This window comes from Erpetoichthys calabaricus, chromosome 14, assembly GCF_900747795.2.
Source record: "Erpetoichthys calabaricus chromosome 14, fErpCal1.3, whole genome shotgun sequence".
In the NCBI taxonomy this organism is placed as follows: domain Eukaryota; kingdom Metazoa; phylum Chordata; class Cladistia; order Polypteriformes; family Polypteridae; genus Erpetoichthys; species Erpetoichthys calabaricus.
This window is the reverse complement of record NC_041407.2, coordinates 63,876,917-63,903,922: the sequence shown is the minus strand read 5'-3', so window position 1 is coordinate 63,903,922 and position 27,006 is coordinate 63,876,917. Positions and strand designations below refer to the sequence as shown.

The following is a 27,006-nucleotide window of genomic DNA, read 5'->3' as shown; positions in this document are numbered from 1 at the left end:
ACCTGCACTGCATTCCAAGAAATGAAAAATATATTAGAACTAATGAAACATGTGAAAACTACAGTCCTTGAATAAAATTGCCTTTTATCACCTAAAATGTTTTAATTTTCAGAATGCATCCGGTCATAAGGCCAAGATCAAGCTTCTAGTCCCATTAGTTTACATGTAACTATGTGACAGACAGACAGATATTAGCTTGCTTTATACATAGATTTACTGTCCTAGACGTAAGGCCATTCAAATGCTGGGGGACGATGAATGAGCTCTTGGCCTAATATACAAAAGTCCTCTCATTTTTCCTTCACCATGATGACAAGTACATCCAAAACTCAGGACACAGATGAAGTATCACAACTTCAGAAGTCAGGTCTTCTGTGTGGATTTCAAGCCAATCCTCCTCGTTTGAAAGTCTTCAAGCAGGCAGTGGTTTTAGGGATCAGTGCCTTTGAGCATGTGGTGATAGGCACAAAACAAAAACAAAAAAAACAACTTCATTGAGTGATCGTAACCCTGCCCTGACTTGTATACCTAAAGAAAATATGAGGGTGGGAACCAGAATGCTGGGAGTTCATGAAACACAGGTTTGGTTAGCACTGAGCCCTCATAGCTAGAGGCCTAGAGATTCAAGTCCTAGCTTGGTCAACCTCCATGCCAAATTTACACATTGTCAGAGATGGAAGACCCCTGTATTAAGCTAACATCCATTTCTTTGGGATGGACGTGGCACCGAACCCATACAGACATGAAGAAATGCAACATCCATACAGGGAGTGAGTGAACTGGGAATCAGACTCAGTTGTCACCCAGCTGTGAAGCAGCAGTGTTGACCAATGGGGCGCCCGACCCTCTGAATTTTAAAGTGATTATAATTGATGTTTCAAGGTCATCCACTAGCAGACTTACAATTCTTTTCTTTTTGTTGTGCAGTAAGGCATGTCGTTTCACCAAGCCCAGCTTGCTCATGATGTGTGGGGTGCACACAATGACATAAACAATTCAAATATTCACCGAGCAAGAGGTGTAAAAAAATGAGTCACCATGCACTTTCAGCTGGGAAAGTCCACTTGAGCCCTGAACAGGGCTCCATGAGAGCCTCAAAACAATAAATAGATCATTTTTTTAAAACAGAATCACCTTGATGTGCAGATAATGACGTCATGTGTATTGGGTTGTTTTCAGTTGGTTAAAACTGCAGGGTTGTTGAAAATGACTTTATAAACTACAAATCATCAGGTTGGCCTTTTCAAACTCGCTTTCATCCTAAATCTGATTACAGTTAGCCGCACAGCAAGATTCACTGAGACTCACCCATTGCTGTTTTTTTTTTTTTTGTTTCAGAAAAATATAAAATTCTAACAGCCCTTGTTAAGCCTCATTTACATGTTTAAAAATGACAGGCTGGTAGTGGCCCTGGACCCCTGGGTTCAGTTATCAACTTACCCATTGCATAAGGTAAGCCAGCTCTTTCTGAGTAGAGGTTGGTCATCTCTGGTTACCTTGGCTTCCTCCAAAAGATGAGCATGTCAGGTTGTTTGCTGCCAGGATTTGCTTTGGCTCCCTAAGTGCTGAAAATGAGCAAATGTGCTGAAATCTGTTCTGTGTGCTCTGTGGCAGCTGGTTAAGTGCATATTTAATCAAAAGCCATCAAATGCTTGCCACCTCATTTTACAGGTTGCAACACAAATAAATTGAAGTGCATAATATACTTTTTTATATGAAATAATATGGTGATTCTAGCCACCCTTGCTATGGGATATGATGTTTAGCTCAGCCTGTCCCTGAGGGCTGATTCCCATTTGGCACCAATGGCTAACCTGATATGGTTTACAAAGGTGTCAAAAGTTGGCCTTTCACCAAGGATGGCTGATTTAAACGGTGGTGAGTGTAATTGTGCAGCATGTGAGCATGCGATGACGCAGTTAGAGTATAATCCTTAACATGGGTGCATATGGGCTATGAGTGTGATACAGTTGGAGTCAGCACCCTGAAGAAGATGTTTTCTGGGAAAGACTTATTTGTACTTTTAAGGTCAGGGGCTGGAACATCTCTATAGTGAAGGAGTTCAAGTTTAAGAAGATAAAATGGGATCCAAGTTCTTTCAAGGTCAGTAACCTCACCCACTGTCACAAACTGTAATCAGTAAGTGAAAATGTAAAGTTGTAAATACAAGTGGCAGAATAGGTGGGCTTCTATGTTTACTCTCCCTGTCAAGGTGGAGATTCAGTGGAACTGCAATTCATCCTGGCTGAGAGAACATTTACAGTAAGCATATCAATTTCTAACATTTGTCAAACTGATTGTGACCTTGCAGCAGAAAAGCAACCGGTTCAGAAAAAGAATAAATGAGTTATTAAATAAAAGAAAAAGCAAAAGAAAAGCAGCAGGGTTCACTGCTTCAACAGTTGACTAAAAAATGGAAACAGTCTACTCAAATAGGTGAACTTGAATTCTTAGGGATACCAAACAGAGAAGAAAGCTTACTGGACATTGTGTCCTCCTTCTCTCAGAATACATTAATTAGGTTGAGGTTGACTTTATCACCCCAGAGAGAAATTTCTTTGCAGTAGGAATGTGCAAAAATACAACATTTTCCATAGAAAAGAAAAGCATAAGCTAAGAGAGAAGATGTGGTGTGTATCGGAACACACATCTACAGATAAGAACGTTAAAACTCTAACAGTATACTGTAATGACTTAGAGTTTGTCCAGAGTCTTTTTCAGCCATGTATTGATTTTGCCATTCTTGTGGATCAAGCTTTCACTGACATTCCCTGCGCTACTGGTACAGGTTTCACTACAGGTCAAAAAGTATTTGCCCCCTTTCAGATTTCTTCTATTTTTGCTTATTCTTAACACTTGCTTCTGATCTCCAAATAAAGATAACCTAAGTAAACGCAATAGGCAGTTTTTAAATGATCATTTGATATTTTGGAGAAAAAAAGGTCACCAACACCTATATCACTCATGTGAAAAAGGGACTGCCAGCTAAATATAATATTTAGTTTTGACACTTTTAGCAACAACAACTGCAACCAAGCAACAACATTTATTTATGTAGCACGTTTTCATACAAATGATGTAGCTCAAAGTGCTTTATAAGATGAAGAAAGAAAAAAGAAAAATATAAAAATTAGGCAATACTAATTAACAAAAAATAAATTAAGGTCTGATGGCCAGGGAAGACAGAAAAAAAAAACTCCAGAGGCTGGAGAAAAAAACAAAATCTGCAGGGGTTCCAAGGCCATGAGACCACCCAGTCCCCACTAGACATTCTAACTAACAGAAATGATCTAAACACTTCCGGTAACAGGAGGTCAGTCTTTGGCATTGCTGTGGAGTACTTTTTGCACATCCTTCTCACCAGAATTGTTTTAATTCTGCTACATTGGAGGTTCTTCAACTGTGAACTGCCCAGTTAAGGCCCCACCACAACATCACAATAGGGTTCAAGTCAGGACTTTGACTAAGCCACTCCAAAAACCTTTTTTTTCTGCAATTCAGAGGTTGTAAAAGATATCCCGGCCACAGACAGACACGACGCCAGATGTCCACAACACACAAGGTTTATTTAAAATATTTACAGTGCACAATCCACTTCCCGCTAACTCACACACAGTACACAGTCCTTTCCTTCAGCCGCCTCCACTCCTCTCTCGCAAGCTCCGTCCTCTTCCACCCAACTCCGGCTCCCTGAATGGAGTGAGGTGGCCCCTTTTATAACGCACCCAGATGTGTTCCAGGTGCTCCTGATGATCTCCCTGCAGCACTTCCTGGTGTGGAGGAAGTGCTGCAGTCCAGGGGTTAACAAATGTCCAGGCGCCCCCTGGTGGTGGCCACAGGTCCCGACAGGGTTGAGCTCCCCAGCTCCTTCTCCGTGGCCCTGATGGAATCTAGGGAGGCTGCCCTCTTATGCCCAGGGAAAAACAGTGCCCCTCTCGTGGTCCGACCTTCTTCCAGGCGTCCCGGTGGGGCAAGATCCCTGGTCGTCTGCCACAAGGTGAACTTGCTATTTTGCTTCAGATCATAACCAAATGTGCTTAAGCTTTAGATCACAGACTAATAATGAACATTCTCCTTCAGTATTTTCTGTTAGAGCTGAATTCAGACTTCCCACAACTATGGCAAGTCACCCAAGCCATGAAGCACCAAAGCATTCCCACACCATCACACTACCACCACCATTTATGATACTGGGCATGATGTTCTTATTTTAGAGAGATGTGTTAGTTTTACACCAGATGTACCAGAACCCAAGGTTCCATTTTTGACTCATTGGTCCATAGAACATTATCCCAAACGTTTAGAGGGCAATCAAGGTTTTTTTTTTTGGCAAATGTTAAAAAAGCCTTTATGGTCTTGTTTTGCAGTGGTTTTTGCCTTGCAACTCTCCCATGGATGCAATTTTTGCCAAGTGTCTTCCCAAAGGTGGAATCATGAACGTTGACATTAACTGAGCTGAGAGAAGCCTGCAATTCTTAAGATGTTCGTCTGGGGTCTTCTGTGACTTCCCAGATGAGTTTTCTTTCCACTCTTGGAATAATTTTACTAGGCCAGCCACCTGTGGGGAGATCTACCACTGTTCCAAGTTTTCTCCTTTTGGAGATGATGGCTGTCACACAGTGATTCACTGGAGAGTCAAAGTTTTAGGGATTGCTTTGTATCCTTGTCCTGACTGATATATTCCAGGTAATTTCTTTCTCATGTCTTCTGGAATTTTTTTGATAGAGATATGGGTTACTGCTTATTGGGACCTTTTAGCCAAGTTCACGTTACTGGAAAGGTCCTATTGATGTGATGTTAAGATTTAATCTTGGGTGTGTCTGGTCTAATTTAACCTGTTAGCATTGAGTGACTAGGGGGCAACTACTTTTTCACATGCATGATACAGGGGTTGGTGAAGTTTTTTTTCATTTAAAAACAGTGTATTGTGTTTACTCAGATTGCCTTTTGTATTATGCTAATTTATTTGGAGATTAGAAAAAATTAGGTGTTATGAATAAGCAAAAATAGAAGAAGTCAGGAAGAGGGCAAATACTTCTTTGTGACATTGTAAGTATTTTTCTGTTTTCAAGGTCATGTCATTTACTGCCCCTTTTCAAGTTAAGAGGCGCCTTCTTTAAAGTTATGACAAAAAATCAGTTTGGTATTTTCTACTTAGTTACTGGCAACTTTATGAAAGAAAGGCATGAGAAGTCAGGCAGTCCATCATCTTAGCAATCTTTTGTGCAACTAACCCACCTTTTGCTACAGTATCTGGGGCCCCACTTTCAACTTCTTGCCTCTCTTGTCCTCTTGTTGCAATGGAAGAGAAAGAGGCAGAAAACAGAATGATCCAACATTAGATATTTAAGTACTTGGCGTCTCTTCTCTTCATCCTCTCCTTCTGCATTGCTTTTCCAACAACAACAACATTAATTTCTATAGCAAATTTTCATACAAAGCATGTAGCTCTAAGTATTTTACAAGATGTCAAAGAAGTAATTATATGCACAGAAAAACAAATTCAAATTAGATAAGAAAAATCATGCATACATTTTCACTTGCAACCACAACTACCAACCAGCTTGCAGAAATAATGCTGCCACCTCCCCATCTTCAATTTGTTTGCCAAGTGGATTATTTTTACTCTGCAGTTACTGTTTTGCTGTTGCTTTTTTAATTGAAGGACAAAAACTGTGCACAAGAATGATGAGCATCATACAGTAAGTTTGCTTTTTTTGCAAATGTGTGTAACGCACCAGCTACAAACAATCTTAATGGTATTAATGAGTCATTAATAAAGGGAAATGCCTTTTCAGAGTGTGTCTTGATAATTGTTATTAACTTCTGCAGTGATTCTGTTCATATTAACTGAATTTCGTGTTAGTTTAGGAAAAATGAGAGTCAGTTGTGGAGCACAACGACAAACACATTTTTTGACTTTGGAATTACGGGGAAATACATTTATGAAAGTTAATCTTACAAGGGATTTTTCAGGAACACATTGTGCTTGTAAAAGAGAAGAATAGTAGCATACAGCAGTTACTCGCTTATGTGCCATAGATAGGATTTCTCCCATCCATCCATTCCATCCACTGATTATTAAACCCTGTGGTGACAGGGATGAGGTTTCTCTCTGTTTCCGATTCAACACTTTTTCCAAATCCCCACTTTTGAGTTCTGGGTGACAGTCAAGGATAGGATGCCAGGTCATCCCAAAACTGAAGAGTACTTATCCACTTCTTTTTCCAAACCAGTATTTCAGGAATCTGGTGCCTGTAATATATAAGACGAGAGCTACTCATGCTGTTATTCTTTACATTATCGTTTCTTTAAAACTTGTGGGGTTTTCTCACCTGCTCCAACAAAAAAATATTTTACATTCAGTTCATAATCACTGCTGATCTCCCGAGGACATGGGCAATTAGAAATGAAATTTGAAAATGCTGCATGAAAAACATTCCTAATTCAAAAGTGAGAACTGTTTTGCAAGATATGGGTTAACTGGAAATGTAGAATATTTAATGTGGACAAAAGTAAAAGATTCTGTAGATTACTGCACTTGTATGTGATCCCTAAAATGTTTTAAGGGTGAAATTTGAGTAGCACCAAACCAACTGGTGATCAAGGACTGTCTGATTCTAAAATGCAAACATCAAAGAAGGTGCTTATATACTGTAATGATTTTGCCCAGCAGAATATTTCTCCCTGAAAGCATAAACTTACATTCAGTAGATGGTATGGCTTTCAATAGAAACCTGCAGCTATGATCCACGATGCCTGCTTCCCTTGTCTCCTTGCTGTCTTAGGGATTGTTAGTCAGGCTTATCTTACAGATAAACAACCATAAAGTGGCACATTAGCCCCCATAAAACCATAGCAACTAAACAAATAAGATCTCATGAGGTCTCGCTGCCAACTGAAAACACACTAACACTCATTAACCCCACTGACTGCCAAATCCAACAGCTTATCACATCCATATAGAACTAGTGTGATCTCTAAAGAAGCCTAAAGGCCTCCAGGAAACCAGAGTACTGTAGACAACCAAACCACTTTTTTTGTTTTTTTTTTTTTTTTGTTTATTTCGCCTTATACAATTTCTTGTATTAGGAATTTGTTAGTTTTCGCATACCCCTTGGGGTCAGAGCGCACGGTCAGTAGGCTGGTTAATTACAGGTTAAGGGCCTTGCTCAAGGACCCAGCAGAGTAGGATCTCTTTTGGCAGTGACGGGGATTTGGACCGGCAACCTTCTGGATACCAGCACAGATCCTTAGCCTCAGAGCCACCAGGATCTTAAATACCAAAGTATGCCTGCATTCCAAAATGGTTTATATCATTTTGACATTTCAAGACAAAATTCTGTCATGTACTGTAATTGCCAGTAATTTCTCCATTCTGCTCTGGCATTTCTACCACCTCACCCTGAACTACCTCTTGACTTAAAGCTCTCTTATCTAGTAAAGGTAAAATGGATATATCACCCAGGCTCAGCTTACCTCCAGGGCAATCCCATAACTCTTTGTGGGGTCTGGAATACTAGGGTGTTGTACTGTGTTAGCCATTATGAATATAGTGAGAAGTCAAGCAAAATTACACCTTTTATTGGCAAACTAAAAAGATTACAACATGCAAGCTTTCAAGGCAACTAAGAAGGTGTTTTCATATTGTAATCTTTTTTAGTTTGCCAATAAAAGGTGTCATTTTGCTTGACTTCTAACTGGGGTCAGGAACATATTTTGAAGTTCCAGGCTCATCCTCCTAGACCTTGTTCATGTGGTCCAAGATGTCCCACCAAAATTTTGGCCAGTACATAGTTAAAGTGCAATGGTTTTTGCCAGGCCTCCTTCCCTGGTCTCCAATTTATATCATTGAGTTTGTATGTTTTGTTATGTCATGCTCTTTAATTTTTGGTTATTTTGCAATATTGATGTGTTTTGTTAGTTCCTTTTGATATATTTTGATCTTCAGGTCATGTTATTGTAAATTATGTTAATTCTGTAAGGTATGTTCCTTGTTTTCTGCATTTTTAACATGGTGGGTCCCCTGACAATGCAGCTAGGGAATGTACCTGGCGTGGTTAAGAGTTCAGCAGTCCGTGAAACAGTATGTTCTTGTGATTTTAAGGTTTTTGGACTCTTGAGCTAGTTTTTAGGATTGTGAACTTATTTTGTTTACAATATTAGATAGATAGATAGATAGATAGATAGATAGATAGATAGATAGATAGATAGATAGATAGATAGATAGATAGATAGATAGATAGATAGATAGATAGATAGATAGATAGATAGATAGATAGATAGATAGATAGATAGATAGATAGATAGATAGATAGTGTAAGAGACGTCCAGCAGCTCAACCTGACCGGGGACACCCAATAAAATGGAAGGATGGGAAAGGTAATCTCTTTAGGGCACTGCTTCCCCCACAACCTTAGATGGCAGCTCCCCTGGATTGCAGCAGTGCCCCAGATTTCCACAGGGCACTATGGATCTTGGAGTTCTTTGTCTCAACCCTGTTGGATACCGTGGGGGCTGCCAGGGGGGTGCTGTAAAAATTGGAGGAGCTATATGGCATGTGGTTTCCGCCTAACCCGGAAGAGCTTACAGACAACATGGGCGGAAAAGCAGAAGCACTTCCGGTTTGACCAATATAAAAGGACTTGCCAGCATTGCAGGGATGAGCCAGAGCTGGGAGTAAGTGGACAAAACTTGAGGGAGGAGTGGAGGTGGAAGTAAGAGAGAGAAAGAAAGGAGACAGAAAAGGACTGTGTTGAATTGTGCTTGGTACCAATATGTATAAGGTGGGGAGCGAGGCAAAAGCGATACTCCACCGAAATAAAGCCTACATTGTGCTGGGACTTGTGCCTCTGTCTGTTGTGTCAGGTGTTTGGGGGAGCTGTATCCCCCCAGTGCCCACAACAGACAGACAGACAGACAGACAGACAGACAGACAGACAGACAGACAGACAGACAGACAGACAGACAGACAGATAGATAGATAGATAGATAGATAGATAGATAGATAGATAGATAGATAGATAGATAGATAGATAGATAGATAGATAGATAGATAGATAGATAGATAGATATCTTACTGTGAGAACTGTCACCACATGTCATATTAATCATTTCTAATCCCAGGATTAAAACAATATATTGAATAGACAAGCAGAAACAGGTTGGCAGGATATCATGAAGACAAGATGAACCCATCAGTCCATCCATGCATTCATTTTTACAGCTGTCTCAGTGCATTCAAGATCATGGTAAGCCAACATCTAACCTGACAACAATGCATCAGCCTTGTAGTGAATGGCAAACAGTCCCACGGTGCCCACAAATAGATAAACACTCACTTGCACCACAAATAAATTAAGAGAATGAACTTGATCTAACAGTGACTGCAAGATGATTAGTCTTATGGAGAAAATATCCTCTTTTCATGGCTGGTTCCTACCATATGTTCACTGTCCCTAGCTCCCCATAATCCTGGTAATGGATGAATGAGTAGCTGGATGGATGGTAACTGAGAAGATAAACTGCTGCATCTTCCTCCTGTGTAATACTTTTCATTTCATCACTTTTTCTCTTTGGGGATTCCCTCTTCTTAGTTTGTAGTGCTTTTTATGTCCATATTTCCCAGAAACATTTCTCCATTATTTGAATATATGCTCATTTGTTATTTTTAGCTCTTGTATTACTACAGTGTTTCAGTATTTATGTTTTTTTTTCATTGGTTGTGCAATGTTGTGAATCCCTCATTCAGCAAAAATGTTGCAAATTCTGCAAGGCTTTACATGAAGTGAACCTGCTAGCTGAATTACGGCTCCTTGAAAATGTACATGACTGCTATTATGCACTGTTACAATGTTTCAAAATCCTGGAGTGTCCTTTAAGCATGCAACAACAACAATTATTATTTACCACATTTCTTACACAAAGAGTAGCTTTAAAATTATAGTATTCAAAAATATAATGCTTATAAAAAGGTAATAGAGCAAAGGACAACTGCAAAGATTAGACATAAGCAATTAGTGTCACGCATGGGCATCTAAGGTTCACCTTCCAGACTCAAATAAAGTATGCAATAACCTGCTGGGACAAGAGGGGGCGCCAACACTAATAATACCCCTCTTTTCTCCTCCTTAGGGCACCCCAGTCACGTCCCCACTCAACAGAGCCACGCCTATTCTGGTGAGGACGGTATAAATCCGAAGATGACCTGCTCAATAGAGCTGAAACTTTAGAGAAGCTATTGAGGATTAAAAGGTTGATTTTGTGCCTGTTTTTCTCTTGTGCCATAACACTCTCATTTCTGTTCAATTTTCTGGATATTGGCAGTAAATGGGGTGACCCAGTTGGCACCCCAACTTGTTTTGGTTCCCTGCTTCCTTATTTGCTTCCTTTATTAAATCTCTGCCTTTAAGCCTATTAAAAGTTATAAGGGCAAAAGTCAGAGAACAATATGATAGCATATGCAGTGGTCAGATTGCCAGAGAGAAGATTAAATCAAAATCTCCCGAAAACAAAGATTCTGAAGAAAATGAACTTCTAGGACATCCTGGACTTCCTATAGTGCATAAATGTGACATAATTATTCATTATTGGTATGATACGTCTTCCTAGAAAATCTGATGTAATGGGATTCATCAGTAGTTGTAATAGGGTTTCTTCTTTGACTGCTATTCAGTGAAGCTAACAACTCATATCTTCTTTGTCAGGCTGGAGGGGCAGCAGGGCACACTGCTCAGATGAACAGGCTGTAATTAGCATAAAGACTACATAACTAAAATGTACATTATATGCATCTTATAAAGGAACATTTGTTTTGTCACAATTGCATGTGCTTGACATAAATGGAACACTTTGATATTTAATCACAGTTATAAGTGTAGCGACAGTACACGCAAGGCAGGGAATTGCCTAGGACCCCAACACTAGGAGAGTTGCGCCAAGGGTGTCTGTTTAAATGGGTAACAACAAATCTGTGGGAACCCACCTTCATGTATAACATCGATATACTACAATGGCACAGTCGGAAACCCCCTAATGAGGACCCCTATCTCCATTGTGAAGAATATTAATTTTTTATTAACATTAAATGTAATCAGAACTGATTTCATAAATCATCATGAAGTGGATTTACATGTGTGGAAGCAAAAATTGGATTGACTTGTTTTTTTAGACAAATTGGCCATTTCTGAATCGGCTTCAGTCAGTCTCTCCAGGACCCACTGTAGTAATTCTGCAGCCAAATTCAGCTTCCCAAGTTCAGACACATGGTCAAGGTAACAGTGAGGTGGTGTTCTAAGAAGTCAAAATTTAGTTTCTCATTGGTCCTAACTGTTCCTATCATTATTGACTTGATTATTAATTTAGACTTTGACCTAGAATAATGGTAATAAATGTTATCATGTTGACGGAGGGCCCCATGGATTTGTTTTACCTTGGGCCCCCAGAGTACCTAGATTGATCACAGTAGATAGACAAGAATGTGCCCGCTCTGTCCTTTTCAATTCTTTCTGAATATTGACTCGATTATGATGTCTGTCATCAGCAAGGAAAAAAAAGTGAAATCCAGTGCAACCTATGGACCTAATTTGAAGACCTTAATTTTGCAGACAATAATGCCCTTCTCTCACACAGCCACCAACAGATGCAAGAAAAATCAGAAGACCTGCATAAAGTCTCGGCCCAGCTGGGACTCAGCATCAACAAAGGAATGTCAATTGTCCTGAAAGTCAACACCAGCAGTGAAGAACCAAAAAGAATTAAGGAAAAAATTAACCCAGAAGAAGTAAAGTCCATCACTTGTCTTGGCAGTGTCTTATGCTATCTTGGCAAAAGACAAAAATTGAGAAAAGATGCTGATGTCACAATGTGGATCAGCTTTGCTAGAGTAGCATTCCTCCAGCTCAGAAACTTCTGGAGCTCCAAAGAAATCAGCGGCAATACAAATATAAAGCTATGCAACACAAATGTTAAGTTGGTAATGCTGTGCAGAATAGAAACATGGAAAACCACAAAGGCTACCATAAAGAAGATCCAGAGTTCCATAAATCAGGTCTTCACCGAATCCTTGGATATACTGGCTGAAAACCATCAACAATGCTGACCTATTGCAACAGATGCACCCAAGACTCAGAGATCTTGAGGAGACGGTGGGGATGGATGGCTAGGACACACTTTGAGGAAATCTGCAGGCAAAGTCACTAGGCAGGCCTTAACCTGGACCCCACCAAGGAATAGTAAGCAAGGGTGAAACACCTGGACAGAGAACCTGAATGGTGACATTAAGTTAATAGGACTTTGTGTGGAGACAGCTGGTAATGGCAATACAGAGCAGATAGCACAGGAAAACTATCATCAATGGCCTATGCTTCAGAAACGAGCGACAGGCTTAAATAAAAAACAACAACAGATCATACACTTAAAAACATTCACCATTTTAAGCCAGATATAGGGTCATGGATGCAGCAGCCAATCCTAGCGATATCAACCACACAGCAGGAACCAAACTTGGATCTCAGTCCATCACAGGGCACAAATATTAACATCAAGCTGATTTAGAGTCTCCAAAAAACCTAACTGATGTGTTTTGCAATACAGAAGAGAGAGGTTGTGAGCATGTGCTGATTACAGCATGTTGCCGCACCCACCACACAACGAACCACTCGGATTGGGACCCGAGCGCAGCCGTGCAACAGGTGACACCTCAGCACCACACTGGAACAGTGTGAGTTTTTTTACAGTGGCTGGAGTGCCAATCCTGCCAACACCCCCAAATTTCCCTCCTACTTGCAGGGTTGGATGCAGGTTAATGTCATACTCAGGATTTGCAGGTTAAGGGCCTTGCCCAAGGGCCCAACAGAGAAGAGACACTTCTAGTCTACATGGAAACAAGGAGAATACACAAATTGCATTCAGATAGTGAGCAGGTCCAGATTTAATCCCAGGACTCAGCACTGCCCACCTCTGTAAAAGGCAATAGTTTTAAAAAATCGCCAAAGCAGAATGTCAGTTTAGGACAGGGCCATTCTGATGATCCTTTATTTTGCTCTCAGGCTTGTGATTCTATGTGCACATGCTGTTTTTAACCTCCAAGGACAGACAACAAAGCTTGCACCTTGCAGTCCAGCGGCATTCACTGCTGCACATGAGCAGCTGCACAAGTTTGGTTGTTTCAGGAAGCCATTCTTCTCACCCTCGAGCCCATGCCTGCACACTTTTGCATGTTGCGCTGTGTTGTGGTGTTTGAAGCGAGGCGAGAAGCACAAGTTAGTCTTGACAGAGGTGTACTGAAATTTCCTAATTTTCACACCAAGTTGAAAGGGAGGACTACTGATTTCCACACATTCACTGAGAATAGGACTGATTGGGAAGTCAAATACAGGAGTGTGAAACACGCTGGCCACCGTGCCACCTACACTTTAGAAATGTCTCACTTATTTGGATAGTTTATTGTTAAATATCTCCAGACCTCTCCAATTATATTACTACATAAAGTATTAGTTCAAAATGTTCTTATTTTGATGTTTCCAGTTTGGGGGACATTTGGTAGATGATGGCTACCTATTCATCCATGTCATGTTATGTTCAGGGACACAAACAGTAGATTTTCAGAACTGGGGTGGCTGTCATGGAGTGAAAAGGAGGGTCAGTCAAATCAAGTAAACCCAAAATCCAAGCAGCAGTCAGAGATCTAAGGTCCACTTACTGATGGGGTCCTGTCTAAATATCGGAATAGCTACATCTAAAAGAGGCAGAGATGAGAGATTTCTGGTAGCATGGGGGTATAAAGACAGGGAATGAGAGCAGGTCAGAAGATGATACTGAATGATTTGAGGACAACTGTCACCAAGTTAAGTAAAAACTAATAAACCATATACAAAATAAATAGATAGACTTGGTTGCAAAAGACACCATGAACTATGAGTCAGTACTTGATGGAAGTCCCATTTCTAGTGATAACAACCATGAGTCATTTAGGTTAAATGTCTAAAAAGCTTGCAGACTCAAACATAAAGTCAATCAGCCCATCAGTATGTAAGGAAGGAGACAACATAAACAGATGGTCAAAATGTGTCAGTTTCTTGCAAACACACTATGGGTGTTGTAGTAGGCTGAGTGCTCAGTAGGTATTCCCATGTCCCATCCACCTGATTGATGGTTTTAGTTGTGACAGGGGCTAATGCGTCTCTTGCTTCTGTTTGCTCTCTTTTATAGAATCATGTCTTTCCAGCAGCATAGGGTACAATAACGGAAGCAACTCTGGATGGAATTGCCCTGAACTGCAATAAACAGATTTGAAAAAAGGATGGATATGGTTGTCTTCCCAGAAGGTTGAATCTTAAAGCAGCTCAGGGGATGGTCCTCTGCAGAATCCGTAACTCTTCTTTTCACATGCTAGTTACAAAGTCACTGACATCTTGAACATTGACATCTTTCCCTTCCCTACTACCTGTCCTACCAGGCCAGCAGTAAGGGCAGTGGGGTGTTTTTGTGACACATACTGTATGTATGATCATTGGTGTTTGTCAGCCTCTTTGGCAGCATTGCTGGCACTTTCTCGAATACTATTAACTAGTGATGAGCACAAATAGGCAAGTTTCAATTTACATACAGTTTTGCAAAACTGACAACTAAAATTAATTTCACAGATGATTTTTGTAATCAAAAAAACTTTTGAGGTTTTAAAAGCTTTTTGGGGGTGGAAAACAAGCAATATTGCTCTGTAAAGTTTAGTTTTTACATGTGTTTATTTCTACAGCTATGTAATGCATGTATTCTGTCACACACCCGTATAATCAATTCTATTTAAGTTTTTTATTTACGTAAATACAAAGAAGTTGTCATGAACTAGGCATCCCAAAGCACATAAGTTCTAATAAGTTCCAAAAGCACTTCCAAATATGCCCATTAGAGGGGGAATACCATAGTCAAACCGCAACTAGGAAAAAGGTCAAATACAGGATCTTTGTTAAAAAAAGTTGTATCCTTAACACAACCCTTTTTAGTAAAAGCAAGCTGTGTACAGCGCAAAAGGCAAAAGGAGTTGCCAGCAGCAAAGGCAATCCAAGTCAAACAAAGTCCCAATACAGAATCCAAGGCATAGTCAATAAACAGAGCAAACAGGTCCAAAAAATCCAATAATTTAACATAAGATCAGAAGAAGGCACAAGAACTCATAAACTCCAGAGTGCATTCACCTTAACCCCCTAGGAACTGAGGGAGGCCCTCCAAATTTATAAGGAGGAGGGCGGTTCTTAGCAGTGATTGACAGGTGACCAAAACACATGGAGCATTAAACAGGCTTAGAAAACCATGGCTGAGATGTGATAGAAGCACAGTGTGTTTTTTAAAAATACTAGGGGGCTTTGCCCCCTGCTTGCTTCGCTCGCCAACCCCCGGGTATGGGTAACCGGATGTACAATTTAAAATGATTGTTATTTTCATGGGAACTGTTACATATGCATAATAGAACTAAATATTTTACACTACAGTGAGTAATTAACCATAGTAAAAAAAGTAAAACGTAATAATTTTAAAGAAATTCATATTTCATGTTGCGTTAGAGATTTTCGTTGAGTCAAATGTTTTCATTCTGTTTGGCTTTGAAATTAACATGCAAATACTTTTTAAACTTACACTTTTACTGTAACACTACAGTAAAAACATACAGCAAACAACAAATCTTTTAAATCTCGTGGATATGCCTCTTCATTGGGAAGAAACACTACTTTTCCCTGATGGCAACACGAATTAGACAATCTACAAGTTTCCGACTTAAAGCTGAACAATATCTACATACTTCTGTCATATCACCTATGTCCATATATTCAATCTCTTTTTGCTCTTCCGTTATTTCACCGAGTAATAATTTCAGTTTGTTAGTGCTAATGCAATCTTTTCTATCAGTTTTTCATGCCTTTCGAATTTTACTACTTTAATACTTTTGAACCTCTTTACGACATTCTACTTTGTCTTCTACTCTTTGTCTTTTATTTCTGTTTCCGCTTGGGCCTGCTTGGTTTTCAATTTCATTTGGTCCGGACTGATTATTACTTTCCTTATTTTCCGAATTTGCACTTACATTATTCTTGTTCTTTTTTAAATTCTTTTCTCTCCAACACTTTTGGGCCTCTTTTCGATGTGCTGCCTTTTCTTCTTCACTTAGTCATTGACATGTCATCTAGAACATATAGAATTATTGTCCAGAAATGGACTACATCGAAGGAAACAAATAGATTGTATGTCTTGCATTAAAATGAGGAAAACATAAAAATTTATAAGAGCTGAGAGCGCAGGAAGTGTGTCTGACAAAAGTATTCACATGAATGAGAGGTGATTGGACCGTGTGCGTGGTTGAATATGGTTGAGAGGAGTGTGGGACTTGAAAAAATCTCCTAGTGAAAGTTTCATCTCTGGGGACTTGAAATTATCTCTTTGAAAAAGTCTCGTCCCAGGATTTCCTTTTATTATAGAGAGATGATATGTGGCTTATTTTCCAGACGACAATACAACAATGCATGCACCATTGTGCGTGTTACTGTGTTTCCACCACCAGAAATTCTCACTATATCAAAGCCCCAGCCCAACCCATCACCTAGCAAAGGCTCTTTTTTGTATCTTGATTCCTGTAAAAGAGGTTGCGGATATGCATCTGTCCAAACTCTGTGGAATTTCAAATTACTTTTCTGTCTCTGATACATCTTTAGGATTGTGATAACTGAAATTGTCATCATTACTGGCTAAGTTATGAACACATCTGGCAGCTGAACAAAATGCTTACGTGGAAATGATTCTGGTGATTTTTATTTTTCACTAGAGATCTTTAATTAAATACTAAATGAAAGGCAGACATATGCAGAATTAAAGCATGTAAATGTAAACTGACCATCTATTTTTTTGTTAATGGCACAAATGTCACTGAAAGTGAAACGCAATTTGTTTTACAAAATATTTTGCAAAGGAAAACACTGAGTTTCTTTGTGAATTCAATTTTGCCCAAACTGTTTCGCTCTTCACTAGTAATGACAGCTTGATGTTCAATCTGCCATCCTGTCCAGGTCTGAGCTAATTGAAACATCAGAGCTTCCCTAACCGCTTACCAATGTGTTTTTGGAAAGTCTAATAAGTTTTTTCCACAATTTCATGGATTCAATGATTTTCTTTCCCAAGGTTGTAGCTTCATGTAGTGTGAAGTCACCTAACTAGTTTGGAAGAGGGTTGGCACTGACTGAAGTGGATTCACTTGGGAAGCTGACGTGGAAAGCAATCATAGGGGAGTACATAACTCCAAATCTTGGCCATGTAAATTCTGTCTACAACCAGAGATTTTTATTTACTACACTGCTTCACAGCCATAAACTGTTAATAGCACAACAAAAGCAGAGTGCTCAGATTTAAACTGAAATGTCTGCTTATTTTCAAAGCATGCTGCACATACACCTTTTGTTTCTGCAGGAACAGAGGAAACCCATTTTCATAAAATGGAGTGTGGAAGTGAATATCTACTTCTGGTGGAAAAAAGTTGGTTATGATCTAAGTTTAAATGTGCTTAAACATAAAACAAATCACATCTAAGTGAGCAAAGTGTCTCACAGCATACCATTATATCAATAATCATTAATCTCATCTCAGTCTTAAATCTGCTTTAATTCAGGATTGTGGGGGACACCTGAGGTGTTTAGTGCTCAGGCTCGGGGCACCTAAACACTAAGCACAAGGCAGGAGACAGCACTGGACAGAGCAGCAATGCATCTCCCAGTCACACTCATACTCAAGCCTGTACTGCCAAAGCTGGATTTGGCAGGCCACAAAGGAACCAGCATTTGAGGACTTAAACAAAGTAAAAATAATGGGCAGATGTCAGAAGTTGGGCAGTCAATCAACACCACAAATACCAGAGCACAAAAGAAAGGCCAAAAGTGAGTCAAACACAAGAAATGCCAAAAATGAGTCAAAAACAACATGCTTTCCCTAAAGTTCTTTTATAATGGCTAGCAACACTCCAAGTTTTGTTTCACAATTCCAAAAGCTTGGACACCATAACAACATGCTGCCATCTTAAATGTCGATGAAGTCACACACACTCATGATGTGTAGCAACAGAAGATGGTTGCTGGCACCAACACAGTCCAGTGGCAGTGATAAGAAATGAGACTCAACATTGCAGCTAGAAAACAAGAAGAAAATAATAATAAAAGTAATTGCATAGTCAAAATGAAAGCAAAAGTACAAAACTGCAATTTACCTTATCCAAAATATCAAAATTATACCAGGATCAACTTGAAGTCTCCAGTTAGCAGACCTGCATGTCTTTGGGGATGTGGGCAGTACCAAGAGGAAACCACATGCCAATAAAGAGAGGTTATCAAGTCATTTTCCAGCCCATTTAATCCAAACCAGGATAGCGGGGAGGCTGGAGCCTATCCCAGCTAGCATAGGGCACAATGGAGGAACAAACCCTGAACAGGACGCCATTCCATTGCAGGGAAAACACACCCCCACCACACACTAGGGTCAATATAGCATCGGCAATTCACCTAACATGAACGTAACAGTGAGAGGAAAACAGAGAACCTGGAAGAAACCCATGTGGAGAGCATGCAAAGTTCACCCAGTGAGAACCAAGGATGTGGTCTCCTTACTGCAAGGCGACAATGCTACCAATGCACTGCCATGCCACCCTCCTAGAGAATGTGCTAGCTATAAAGAGACAACATCCAGACAGAACAGTAAAGGTGCAAGGTGGCAGTTCTACAATGTGGACCACCTCATGGCCACTGATGCAGCTCCAAATGATCTTATTTTATACAGTTATGAATTTCAGCAAGTGCATACAACCTTGTAAAATGCAGTAAGGTAGAATCCTACATTAAGTCCCACACAGAAACTCTGTGATAGACAAATTTTAGGACTTGCTATTTATTTATTTTTTTTTTTTTTGGTTTGGTTGTGGTACAAAATTTCAATCATGCAGGTTGGGAATGGCAAAAACAAGAATAAAACAAGAAAAATAGAGAAATGCACAGAAAAAAGATAGAATTGGAGGAAAGATGCAATGTGAAAGAAAGTAATGGAGAATAATAAGGAGGCCAAAGTACAGAAGAATCATGAAGTACTGCAGAAGAATTAAGTCTGGTTATTTTGAGAAATCTGTTCACCCAACCTGAGAGCTCTATGAATTTGATAAATTGTCTAGAGCAACAGGATGGAAATGCATACAACATGGGTGGCAGATCAGCTCGTGGTGGAGTAAGGCCAACAAAAGTCCATTAGAGCAGAAACAGAGTGAATGACGAATGAATTTGCGATGGCAGGTTATGAGTATTGGAGATGCACAGGCTGTGTGATGTCACGGTGGTGTACTTGGGATGTCCCAGTGACAACTTTCAGTTAATGATAAAGCAGACATGGAGCAGGGTAAGTCTTTCACCTTGTCTTTCATCATTTAAAACTGACAGACTGTCTATTTTTCATGTGTACTTTTCTGGAAATTCTGAAGCATCTGCAGGTTATTTTCCTTAGTATTTTTTGAGGACATTATAGTCTTTTGTTCATTTGCATGCTTAAGGCAGTTTGCCTTTTTTGGAAACAATGCAATGTTTTTTCTTTTCCATTAGGAGATACCTAAAATAGAATGTGCTCACAATTAAACACACAGAGTCAGGGAGTGACACAAGCTCTCCATTTCAGGTTCCAATTTTTCAGGCCAGGACAGAGCATTATACTCCATGTGCTCTGTTTATTTAGCATTTTATCACTCATAAAAACTTGGTGACCCAACAGAACATTCTGCATTCTACTTTTTGTGTGTACCTGCCAGTAACGACATAGAATTCTGTTGTCAAATCACGATCACTAGCTGTGTGGAGTTTGCATGTTCTTTAAATGTTTGTGTGGCTTTTCTTACAGACAGACACTGACAGCAAAGTGGTGTGGGATTTGAATCCAGAATACTGCATCCATGAGGAAGAGAAACCACTTCACCATTACATGCAAGAAGAACGTGCTGATTCCACACAGTCAGAACGCAGTGTGCGATCTGTCCCATGAATACTGCATCTGTCCTACTATGTACAAGAAGAACATGCAAACTTCACCCTGCTTGTGGGATCTGAATTCAGAACCTAGATCTGTACTAACTGCCGTGTTACCTTCCTGCTCTGTTATTGTGATGCTGCGTATACAGTAAATGCTCTTTTCCTGTTTAAAATCCTCAAATCTAAAATGGTTTTCCAAGGTTCATAGTCGGTGCCCTTAAGTAAAGGAGAACTCCATTAAAGAAGGTTTCATCATGGCAAGCAAATAGCAATTTTCCTTATGACACACTGTGTGTGGGAGATCTGAACATGCTGGCACTCACACTTAGGTACCAGTCAACCCACACATTGATTAAAATATAAGGGCTTTTTTCCGCTTGTAGGGTGGGGTTTGAAAATCTTTGTGTAATTGCAAAAATGTATTTTCCAAGTTTATTGATTAAAGAACGAGCAGTGAATATTCTATCTAAGACTATCGGACGATTTTCTAAACCAGTAACCATCAGGGTCACAGATAGTTAAAAGATATGCCAGAAGCAATAGGAGCAAGACAGGAGCCACATATGAAAAGGAACAATTAAACTCACACATGTAACCATGACAGACACACCATACAACCACATTAGACTGTGGAAAGGGTCAGAACACATAGCGAGCATACAAAACCCACACAGAAGTCACCTTAGACAGAAGCCAGCTGTGCTGGGGCGTTAAAACTCACTGCTTCTCCACTGTGTCTGCCACTTCTAGCTAATTGTCATTTGTGCAATGCCCTTTTAATTGCAATATAATAACTACAAAAAACTATTACTGTAGATTTGTCACCAACAGTGGTGGGTTTACTGCTTTATACCCACTGCTGCCAGGATAGGTGTCAGCCACCTGTAAACCCACAAATGGGTAAAGAGGTCTTAACAATCAATGGGTGGGTGATTTGTCACCTTTACCCATCACAGATTATCAAGAATATGCTGAAAGACATGAATTACCAATTACATATTGGTTAGGGAGCATGAATAGAAGCAACAGAAATCAAATAAAAAAAAAATAGGCATGGAACAAGCCAAACTGGCACTGTTAACATAACACTTGAAAGTGTACACATGAAAACATGTCATGTAGAGGTGAATCTCAGGTTACAGTAATCCACAGATGCAAATGAGCAAATCAAACCTAATCATTTCTCTTTTCAACTGAATTTCAATTTATTTTCAATCAGCAACTTCCATTTATTACTTACAAAAGAAGCAAACTAGTTTGACACAGATGAATATAAAACAACCATTACTTAGGTTGCGGTGTAGTATAATACATACTTTGTCACCATTTTTAGTCCTTTGTGCTCTATTTGCATTGTCTCATAATCACCGCTTTATAGTGGCTTTTCATGGAAAGTGTTGTTTCACGCTACATTAAGACAGAACTTCACAACAGCAAGGAAACAAACAGGATCTGCTTTTCCAACTCCATGAGGTATTCTGTCATTAAAAACTGCAGGATGCTTAAGCATATGTTTGACATACCCATGGTTCAAATGTCTACTAAGTGTTTTGTGATTTACATTACAGTAAAATTGCTTTACTTTTATTTTTATTTTAACTTTTATAAGTTCAAAATGTTTAGATAGACAGATAGACAATTTTCATAATTTTGGCTCTGTACGCCTCCACAATGGATTTGAAATAAAGCAACCGTTATGTGATTGAAGTGCAGACTTCAGCTTTAAATTAAGGGGTTTACCAAAAATACCATATAAGCCATTCAGGAATGATGGCCATTTTTTGGCATAGCCCCCCATTTCCAGGGGCTCAAAGTATTTGTACATTTGACTGAAAAAAACTGTTCTACGGCCAGGTGTGAGCAGTTCCCTCATTAGTTCATTAACTATTAAGCAGGTAAAAAGGTCTGGAATTGATTCCAAATGTGAAATTATTTGCATTTGGAAGCTGTCACTGTGAACTCTCAATATGAGATCCAAAGTGCTGTCCATGCAAATAAAAACAATCCATCATTGGGCTGAGAAAACAAAACAACTCCTTTAGAGAGCTAGCAGAAACACCAGGAGTGGCCAAATCAACCATTTGGTAAATTCTTAAAAAGAAGGAACACACTAGCTAGCTCAGCAATACCAGAAGGACTGGAAAAAAAAAAACAGAAGACAACTGCTATGGATGATTGCAGAATTCTGTCTAAGGGGACAAAGAACCCCTTCATAACATCTAGACAAACTAAGAACACTCTTCGGGAGGTCAACCTATCATTGCCAAAGTCTACCATCAAGAGAAGATTTCATAAAAATAAAGATAGATGGTTTACCACAAGGTGCAAACCACTGATAAACCTCAAGCATGGGAAGGACAGGATAGACTTTGCCAGAAAACATTTTTGAAAAGCCTGTCCAGTTCTGGAACAATTTTCTGTGGTCAATGGAAACTAAGATCAATATATACCAGAATGCTGGAAAGAGAAGAGCATGGAGAAGAGAAGGAATGGCTCGTGATCTAATGAACACCACATCATCTGTGATACATGGTGGAGGCAGTTTTATGGTATGTTTATTAATTATATGACTGCTGGCAGAAGTAACAGGATAAATTCTGAAGTGTATCAGGCTGTACTATCTGCTCATATTCAGCCAAATACTGCAAAAATGACAACACCTCACAGTACAGATGGACAATGAGACAAAACATACTGTGAAAGCAAATCAAGTGTTTTTCAACGGAAAGTAGTAGAATTTTCTTCAAAGGCCAAGTAAATCAACTGATCCTCAATCTAAATATACATGCATTTTACTTGCATAAAACAAACTAATGGCAGAAATTCCAATGAACAAGCACCAACTGAAGACAGCTGCAGTAAAGGCCTGGCAAAGCATCACTAGGGAGGATATGCAGCATTTGGAGATGGCCATGGGTTCTAGACTTCAGGCAATCATCGACTGTAAAGGATTTTCAAGAACATATTGAAAATGATCACTATATTTATGATTATGTTAATGTGTCCAAATAATTTTCAGCCCCTGAAAATACAGGGACAAAGTATAAAAATGTCTGTCATTCCTAAATGGAATATTGTTGTTAAACCCCTTGAAATAATGCTGAAAGTTTACACTTCAATTGCATAATGATTGCTTAATTTCAAATCCATTGTGGTGGTGTACAGAGACAAAATCATGAAAATTGCATCATTGTCCAAATACTTATGGACCTGACTGAACTTTAACACCACTGTACATAACTTTTTTATTTTTGTTGTTTGATCACCAAAAACCTGATCCCTGAATCATAATCGAGATCCAGATCTGTATTTGGTTTTCAATGCCAGTACAATTCCAATTTTCAGAATGCAGCCCAGACTTCTGAAGCTAAAATGATTTTTTTTTAAGTTGTTCTCTGTGCAAAATAGCTCATTAGCAACATCAGCTTGTGCCTGAAATGAACAACAATGGATGAAGACTGATTGAAAACATATGACTCCAGGGCTACATGGAAGTGGCTGGTTTAAAACTAAATAGATGTTAGAGTAGTGAAACCATATTTTAAGTAAAAGGTACCAGCGTTAGTGAAAAGAAAAGCAAGTGGTCATATGTGCAGTGTGATTGAGAAATTAAAAATACACTGCTTATTTGGACTTTTGTAATTACAGCATAAACACACATAAGAATTACACCATGAACAGATAAAAAAGAAGTTGGCTGTTTTCTTAATTAATTAATTAAACCTCTTTAGTTTTAAGCAGAGAAGGCAATGCTGGTCTGCAAGCTGCTCAAACCCAAGTTGGCTCAGCAGAATGAGGATGAGGCCAGGAAACACTTCATCTCTCACTTGTCAAACCTCTTATGTTCAGTAATACACCCACAGGGTGACCAGGGTTCAGGCCCAGGCTGCCACATTCTGGGTTGTTCTTTCTTCGTGTACACCAAATGTAAATTCACCTTAAGAGATTTAGAAAATATAAGCACCAACCGACTGCTACAGACAAAACATTTTATATGGAATTAATAACTTTGAAACTGAATTGGCAATGACATATTATTAAGAGAACATTGCAAAGTTGTGTCGATAACTGCCATTTATGAACCAAAATAGAAGACAAAAACTGTAATGTGGTGCCAGTAGTATTCAGTTCAGTAAAGCATTGCTATTCTAATCTAATTCTAAGGTGCTCCTACAGCAAAGAAAGGGAATTCAGAAAATGGAAGATAAATGGACAGGTGAACTCCTGGAAAGATGGGTTGATTCATAAAAAATTGAAAAAAAAATATTAGTACAATTGCTAAACAAGAAAGAATGTATGATAAAATCTTCTAAGAAATAATATTAAATGGATGGCTGGAGAGGTTAACATATGATGGATGAATGCATGATTGATGTAAAGATGGACAGCTGGCTGCAACTAAACTAATTCTTCAAGACATTTCCTTTTGTTTTCTTTTTTTGATCTGACATTAGGATAACAAGTTGCTGCATAAATGGGGGGGGGGGGGGGGGGGGGTGTAATATCACATTACATCATAGGATCTCTCACATGACTGGCAATGGGCATATCAACAATAAACAAAATAGCCAAAGCCATCAAAAAGATTTAGAATGGTGGTGCCCATGATAAATCAGTCATTCCTAAAATAGAATCAACATGATATTACCACCAGGAAGATGAAAATATTAAATAATGTTTAGAAATGGACAGATATCATCCACAAATGAGACATATAACATTCAAAGGTGCCATAACAAGGATTTATAACAATTACACTCTCATCCAAAAGAGTTTATATCTTAAGAAACTTGCCAGCTCCTGAAATGAAGCTCATAAGTCTTTAAGCTCACAGTAGCTATTTTACTATAAACTTAATATGTTACTGTTTAAAAATTCTGTAAATTTGTAAGGGAAACAAGACAGAAATAATAAAGGGTTGCCCCGTTTAAAATGACAAATAAAATTCAAAAGGAATAGATAGATAGATAGATAGATAGATAGATAGATAGATAGATAGATAGATAGATAGATAGATAGATAGATAGATAGATAGATAGATAGATAGATAGATAGATAGATAGATAGATAGATAGATAGATAGATAGATAGATAGATAGATAGATAGATAGATAGATAGCAGACATTGTACGTCTTTCTCTGCCTTTCTGAGTTTTTGGAGGTCTTAGTGCTTTTGAATCTGGTTGTAACAATTGTATCCACTACACTTCACTAAATTTACAGTGAAAAATGATACTGATGATTGCAGGTCATCCCCAAACTGCCTTCAGCCCCTTCCCACAGCACAGAAAGATGACTTATAATAATAAAAGCGATATTTACTAAACCACACAGAGAGAAGATGCAACAACAAAAATGCAATTAATACATTTTCTACAGTCCCCCAAATTCCCCCACTTCCAATATATACAATAAACACAAGGCATAAAATTATTTCCCACTGTCCATTCGATTTATTCTTTTTCCGATTTTCCTATTTCCCCATAGTTCAGTTCCTTAGACATGCCAATCCCAGAATAAAAGATTAACTGCTCACACTGCTTCCGATCCCTTTCACGGTAACCTCAGCATATCCGGAATCTTCGAGGTGGCCACCCCAGACTGCGCTGGACTTGCAGTGCTCCCCGAAAACTATCTTTCTCCTGGATTCAGATCGGTCATGTGTACAGTATTTCCTCATCCATAAAAGCTCGGGCTGTCTTTTCTTCCTTCTCTTCCTGCCTTTTCGTGCCCCTATTTAAATAGTGCATCCGTTTCCATGGCACTCCCTGAAATTGCAATGACAGCCCCGTACCTCCCAAAAGGTCCTCTCTATCCAACCCGCCTATCTTATCTTCCGTATTCTCAAATGGCAACGGGATTTTACATAGAGAGAAAAAAAACAAATCATATACATATTTATGTGGCAATGCTACATGGTTGGTCCATGAACGTCAACTTCCCGGACTTTCAGTCTTTAAATCGCCTGTGGGGCAGAAACAGCAGGACCACTGGGTCCAAACCGTAAGAGGCCTCAATGAGCTTGATCATCTAGGCTGCGGGTGAAGGAGAAGAGGCTGTTAGCAGCTGCATTTTCCAGATGCCAAGTTTCAAATTCTTACCTTCGAATTGTCACCTGGATGTTCCACGTGTTTGAGACAATTCATTCATCTGCTCATGTTTGTAGCAAACCTTGCATAAGATGGCGTTGCTCTGCCAGTCCAATTGGTTTTGTGGCCTGTCCTTGAATTCAGTGTTATATTATTTCCACATAAAGGTAACTATGAATCCATTTGATTTTAGAGAGGCTTTGCTGTCCACTTACTGCTGTCATAAGTTGAGTGTGCAGCCTTATAGAAGCAACTGAGGCATTAGGAGAAAAGCACAATGTCTTGTTTTAGTGGACAAAAATTGGCTCCAGTGACCACCTCTTCATACACCTTCTTCTGTTAACATGACTGATGGTCATCATTGGCCATTGATCATCATGCATGCACATGTTACATACATTCAAAAGAAAAGCACAACTTTGCTGGTAGTTCAACTAACTGAAAAGTCAATTACTTCTGAAAATGTTTTGGAAAATACATATTTGCAAAAATGTTGAGTTTATAGAAGCAGCAGCCACCCTGTCAATAGCGTGAGAAAGTGTATCATGGTACTTATATGCCAATGGAAAGTTCCCTTTCAAGGCCTGATTGACTACAACATCCAGGACCTGACTCGGGACTATGTTGCCTTAGATGACTATCACAACCTCTAAGATGCTTGTGCTTTGCATGCAGCTCAGGACAATAACAGCAACTGCAATGTGCAAGTACCTGAAAACCAAACCAGTTTTCTGTATCCTCTCACCTGTGATGAGGCTCTATGTTTGCCCTGCTTTTCCTTCTCATCTATTGCAGACAAGCAGTGTGGCCTAATAGGTAAGGTTCAGCATGCCCAATCTACTCAACGTGTGGTGCAGTGTTCATATCATAAAAAGTGCAGTCTT

The 27,006-nt window shown here is 39.2% G+C and overlaps 1 protein-coding gene across 2 annotated transcripts in view; it reads right to left on the bottom strand.

The window, feature by feature from the left end:
• The window catches only part of LOC114664543 (histone deacetylase 1), a 681,169-nt gene that overhangs the window by 514,291 nt on the left and 139,872 nt on the right, over positions 1-27,006 (bottom strand). The window contains exon 15 of one of the 2 annotated variants that reach the window (XR_007933431.1): positions 16,257-16,268. The exons of the other annotated variant lie outside the window; for it this stretch is intronic. The gene's annotated coding sequence lies outside the window, so the exon portion shown is untranslated. Of the gene's footprint in view, positions 1-16,256; positions 16,269-27,006 lie in introns of those variants that run through there. 2 annotated transcript variants of the gene reach the window in all.